This window comes from Saccostrea cucullata, unplaced genomic scaffold (assembly GCF_032062105.1).
Source record: "Saccostrea cucullata isolate Sc308-1 unplaced genomic scaffold, CSIRO_AGI_Scuc_v1 ctg765, whole genome shotgun sequence".
Classification (NCBI taxonomy): domain Eukaryota; kingdom Metazoa; phylum Mollusca; class Bivalvia; order Ostreida; family Ostreidae; genus Saccostrea; species Saccostrea cuccullata.
Window position 1 is genome coordinate 320,356 of NW_026932784.1, and position 6,689 is coordinate 327,044.

Consider the following 6,689-nt stretch of genomic DNA (forward strand, 5'->3'; position numbering starts at 1 on the left):
TGGGCTGGAAAAACTGAAACTTATGTGGAAGCATCCTTGGGTAGAGTTAATTCTAAATTGTCCAAATCATGACCCCCGGGGGTAGGGCGGGGCCACAATGGGGAATCAATTTTTTACATAGAAATATGTAAGAAAAATCTTTAAAAATCTGTTTCTCAAGAACCACTGAGCCAGAAAAGCTGAAACTTATGTGGAATCATCCTGGGGTAGTGTGGACTTTAAATTATTCAAATAATGACCCCGGGGGTAGGGCGGGGCCACAATGGGGAATCAAAGTTTTACATAGAAATATATAGGAAAAATCTTTATAAAAACCTTCTTCTCAATAACCACTGGGCCAGAAAAGCTGAAACTTATGTGGAAGCTTCCTGGGGTAGTGTAGATTCTAAGTTGTTCAAATCATGACCCCCGGGGGTAGGGCAGGGCCACAATGGGAAATCAAATTTTACATAGAAATATAAAGGAAAAATCTTTAAAAATCTTCTTCTCAAGAACCACTGGGCCAGAAAAGCTGAAACTTATGCAGAAGCATTCTGGGGTAGTGTAGATTCTAAATTGTTCAAATCATGATCCCAGGGGGTAGAGCGGTGCCACAATGGGAAATCAAAGTTTTACATAGAAATGTATAAGTAAAATCATTAAAAATCTTCTTCTCAAGAACCACTGGGCCAAAATAGCTGAAACTTATGTGGAGGCATCCTGGGTTAGTGTAGGTTTTAAATTATTCAAATCATGACCCCAGGGGGTAGGTGGGGTCACAATATGTATTACAAGGGGGAAATCTAGGAAAGAACAGCATGGGCAAGGCTTCTCAGGTAAGCGATGTGGCCTATGGGCCTCTTGTTTTCAAGACAGATTTGTAAAAGTTCAGTAAAGGATTCCCTACAAAAATTTTCAATTAGGCCATAACTTTTCTTATTAGCTTTTAAACCACATTTTATAAGCATTATTAAATTTGGATTATAAAACAAATGTCCATGTTACATGAAATACCAAGACAAGTTAGTTTCATTAAACCAGCATTATAGCAACAAGCACATGACAGAAATTTAGTTTTATTTCCAGAATTATCTCAAATTAACATGCACTGATTTCAAATTAATACGTTATTTATTGATTTAATCATCCAGCTTATTCCGTAAAAGATATAAAACTGGGATAGGTTAACATTTTATAATCATGCAGCTTATTCCGTAAAGGATTTAAAATGCAGCTTATTCCGTAAAAGATATAAAACTGGGATAGGTTAACATTTTATAATCATGCAGCTTATTCAGTAAAAGATTTAAAATGCAGCTTATTCCGTAAAAGATATAAAACTGGGATAGGTTAACATTTTATAATCATGCAGCTTATTCAGTAAAAGATATAAAACTGGGATATCTGAACATTTTAAAATCATGCAGCTTATTCAGTAAAAGATGTAATCATGCAGCTTATTCCGTAAAAGATATGAAATGCAGTTTATTCCGTAAAAAGATATAAGATGCAGCTAATTCCATAAAATATATAAAACTAGGATAGGTTAACATTTTATACTCATGCAGCTTATTCCGTAAAAGATATAAAACTAGAATAGGTTAACATTTTTTAATCACGCAGCTTATTCCGTAAAAGATATAAAATTGGGATAATTTAACATTTTGTTATCATGCAGCTTATTCCAAAAAAGATATCAAATGCAGCTTATTCCGTGAATGATATGAAACTGGGATAGGTTTACATTTTATAATCATGCAGCTTATTTCGTAAAAGATTTAATTAAAATGGGCTTATTCTGTAAAAGATATAAAACTGGGATAGGTTAACATCTTATAATCATGAAGCTTATTCCGTGAAAGATTTAAAATGCAGCTTGTTCTGTAAAAGATATAAAACTGGGATAGGTGAACATTTTAAAATCATGCAGCTTATTCCGTAAAAGATATAAAACTGGGATAGGTTAACATTTTATTATCATGCAGCTTATTCCGTAAAAGATTTAAAATGCAGCTCATTCCGTAAAGGTTATAAAACTGGGATAGGTCAACATGTTATATCATGCAGCTTATTTCGTAAAAGATTTAAAATGCAGCTTATTCGTAAAAGATATAAAACTGGGATAGGTTAACATTTTGTTATCATGCAGCTTATTCCATAAAAGATATAAAACTGGAATAATTTAACATTTTGTATTCATGCAGCCGCTGACTCTACCAGAAGGTCTGTTTTAGACAAATGCTGCTACCTCTACCAGAAGGTCTGTCTTGGAGAAATGCCGCTAAATGCCGCTGACTCTACCAGAAGGTCTGTGTTGGACAAATGCCGCTAAATGCCGCTGACTCTACCAGAAGGTTTCTCTTGGACAAATGCCGCTGAATGCCGCTGACTCTACCAGAAGGTCTTTGTTGAACAAATGCTGCTCAATGCCGCTGACTCTACCAGAAGGTCTGTGTTAGACAAATGCCGCTGTCTCTACCAGAGGGTCTTTGTTGGACAAATGCCGCTAAATGCCGCTGACTCTACCAGAAGGTCTGTGTTAGACAAATGCCGCTGACTCTACCAGAGGGTCTTTGTTGGACAAATGCTGCTAAATGCCGCTGACTCTACAAGAGGGTCTTTGTTGGACAAATGCTGCTAAATGCCGCTGACTTTACCAGAGGGTCTGTTTTGGACAAATGCCGCTGACTCTACCAGAAGGTCTGTCTTGGACAAATGCCGCTGACTCTACCAGAATGTCTGTGTTGGACAAATGCTGCTGACTTTACCAGACGCACTGTCTTTGAGAAATGCCGCTCAATGCCACTAACTTTACCAGAGGGTCTGTCTTGGGAAAATGCCGCTAAATGCTGCTGACTCTACCAGAAGCACTGTGTTGGAGAAATGCCGCTAAATGCCGCTGACTCTACCAGAAGGTTTCTCTTGGACAAATGCCGCTAACTCTACCAGAAGGTCTTTCTTGGACAAATGCCACTCAATGCCGCTGACTTTACCAGAAGCACTGTGTTGGACAAATGCCACTAAATGCCGCCGACTCTACCTCAAAGTCTATTTTGGACAAATGCCGCTAGCTCTACAAGAATTACTTTGATGGACAAATGCTGCTCAATGCATCTAATTTCACTTCAAAGATTCTCTTTGGTAAATTGAAATATGCTCCAAATTTTGCTATAAGCAAGATCTGAGATTTTATTATTTTCTATTACTGGTATGTTGATGCTAGCTATGATTTTCGTGACTTCTTACATGAAGGAATAGCCCCTCTGGGTCAGGGGTTCTAACACATGGGCAGATTTCTATGTATTATATAATGAAAATACATTGAATAATTGAAAATGTTCTCCAATTTTCCTGCGTATTTAGCCGATGAATCAAGTACATACCGGTTATGATGAGCAAGAATGCCTTTTCCAAAATTAGGAATTTCATTGCCCCTGAGTCAAGGGTTCTGGCATGAGGGGGGTGGGGGTTTTAATAATATAGTGAAAATGTATTAAATCAAATCTTCTACTCTACTCCTGGGTATTAATCTTTATGATGAGCAAGAGTGCCTCTTCCAAAATCGTTATTTCATTCTAATGATTTTATACATGTACTGAAATCTGCTTTTTGGTATTAATCAAAGATTTACGATGAGCAAGGGTACCTTTTCGAAACATTTTAAATGCCTGGCCCCAAGGTCAGGAGTTCTTGTGGGGCGGGGCACTTCTGGTTTTATAGTGGAAATGCGTTTTTTGTCCCCAGCTCTGTCTCTGGGTATTAAGTAATCAAAGTAGCTCATCATTACAACAGACTAAGCATACATAATATATGCTTAGCCTGTTGTAATGATGAGCACTGGTGCCTCTTTCAAAATTGTGGATTTTGTTGCCTCTAGTTTAAAACACAAACTAAATTCAATTGAAAGTTGTTGCATGATACTTGGGTGACTAGAAGACTCATGGGCCTCTTGTTTATTATTAATATTAAATTCTAATGTAACACCGAGTCGAAACCATGCATAAATCATACACACTCCCCATCTTAATTGTAAACAAGAGGCCCACGGGCCTTATAGGTCACCTGAGTATCATGTAACAACTTTCCACCGATTGTATTTGGTTCGTGTTTTAATCCAAAAGCCATGAAATTCACAAATTTTGAAGGAGGCACCATTGCTTATCAAATGGCAGATTTTAAAGCATTAATTTATTTTTAGTCAAAGCACCCCCCTGGTACCCCCGACCCATTGGCCCTGAAATTATCTATTTTGAAAGAGACCCCTTTCTTCATTATAAGGCCAGCATTTTTTTATGTTTAGGTTTAGTTATGAACATGAGAATAAAAAAGTCCCGAAGGAGAAGGAAATAAAAATTATTTTTTGATAAATCAATTATTAACATTTGTACATTCTTTTTTATGCTATTCTAATAGGCTCCTAACCACTGGACACATAATGCTTACAAATAGGAAAGTAGAACATTTAATTGCTTATTTCATCATCTGCCAGTTTGGGCCAGTTATATCAATTTTGTGATGTTGGTCAAAATATATTTTAAAAAATCAATTCTTTAAAAGTCTTTAAATATATCTTCATTTTTTTTAATATGTGTTAGGTGAATGTGTAGACATTGTTCTAAAATTTACTTGATGCCTAAAATTATAATTCCCATCATAAAACAGACAGGGAGTATTGGGGAGTAGGGTTAACATTTTTTCAATTAAGTGTAAAATAATTTTTCTGGCTGATACAAATGATACTACATGCCTGTATATATTTGTATATTCTTGCCTTTTAATAGTTGAATTTTTTTTTTTATTTCTTCAGGTTATTGTTTATTTCTTCCTCAAATGGACTTCACTTCTCCCATAGTTTTATGAATTACATCTGATGCATAAGCAACCCTTTTCTGAAGAATGATGCTTAGACTGTAAGCTACAACAGAGACCTAAACAATGTCCCTGGCAATATGCAATAGCTACCACGGGCAGTTTAAAACCTGGGGGAGGAAAATAATTTACAGTTATTTTTGAAACGAATACATAATTATCTCACCAGCATGTCATTGTGCAACAAAGTCGTCAGCATTTTATTTGTCCTTTGAACGGGTGAAACGTTTTGAATGGCACTCTTACCGATGAATTTTACACTAAACCAAGCTATCTTCTCAGATCTAGCTTTATTTACCCGCCGTTTCATCGTAAAACTGGAAGTGCGAGTTCGTAAATTTGAAATCTCGATCCCGACTCAAATTTGACATCGGAAAGAAAAAAAATTTATTTTTTTCTGAAAATTCAAAACCTTGAGCGGAGGGTTTGTAAAACTGAAAATAAAATAAATCCTGGCCTTCAATATGTAATTAGATCATTAGTATATTAACCAGGAGCAAAGGATAAGATGTTCAAAGAATTGACGCATTTCACTATATAATCAATAGAGCCCCTCCCTAAAACAAGAACCCCTGACCCTGGGGCCATAAAATTCACAATTTTGGTAAAGGCCCTCTTGCTCATCATAATTATGTACTTAGTTAGTTTATTTAATACCCAGGAGCAGAGAAGAAAATTTTCAAAGAATTCATGTATTCTCACTATATAATCAATAGAGCCCTGCCCTAACACCAGAACCCCTGACCCTGGGGCCATAAAATACACAATATTGGTAAAGGCCCTCTTGCTCATCATAATTATGTACTTAGTTAGTTTATTTAATACCCAGGAGCAGAGAAGAAGATTTTCAAAGAATTCATGTATTCTCACTATATAATCAATAGAGCCCCGCCCTAACACCAGAACCCCCGACCCTGGGGCCATAAAATTCACAATTTTGGTAGAGGTACTCTTGCTCATCATAACTATGTACTTAGTTGGTTTATTTAATACCCAGGAGCAGAGAAGAAGATTTTCAAAGAAATAATGCATTTTCACTACCTACTTATTTAGCCCCGCCCTAGCACTAGAACCCCTGACCCCAGGGCCATGAATTTCATAATTTTGGTAGCGGACTCATTGCTGATTACAATCATGTAAACAGTTTGACTGCTTGATGTCCAGGAGTAAAGAAGAAGATTTTTAAAGATTGCATTAATTTTAGTGGTTTTGGCCCCACCCCTCAGGCCCCAGGGGGGCAGGGATCATGAAATTCACAATTTTTGTTCCCCTTCATCCATAGATGCATTGTGCCAAATTTGGTTGAAATTGGTTCAGTGATTGCAGAGAAGGAGCTGAAAATGTTCAAATGTTAACACACGATGCACGACGAACGACGCACGACGACGGACGAAAACAGATAGCAATAGGTCACCTGAGTTTACTCAGGTGACCTAAAAAAATATATACACTTACAATAATATCATAATGTTATGTTTATAGTATAGAAGGTGTATTTTTAACAATTACAAGATATGTAGTGAAACACTATGCGCTCGGCAGCAACAAAGTTTGAAAAAACTATTCTTAGCATATAGGTCACAGTTAAGGTCACAAGATCATTGACCCTAGTGTCATTTGAAACAACTTAATTAGTGGAGTATGCATACCAGATATGAAGTCTCTATCTCTTATGGTTCAAAAGTAATGGTGAAAGTTCGAAAAAAGATATTTTTGCATATAGGTCACAGTCAAGGTCACAAGGTCATTGAACTTGGTGTCATTTGAAATAACTAAATTACTGAAGTATGCATACTAAACATGAAATCTCTATCTCTAATAGTTCAAAAGTTATGGTGAAG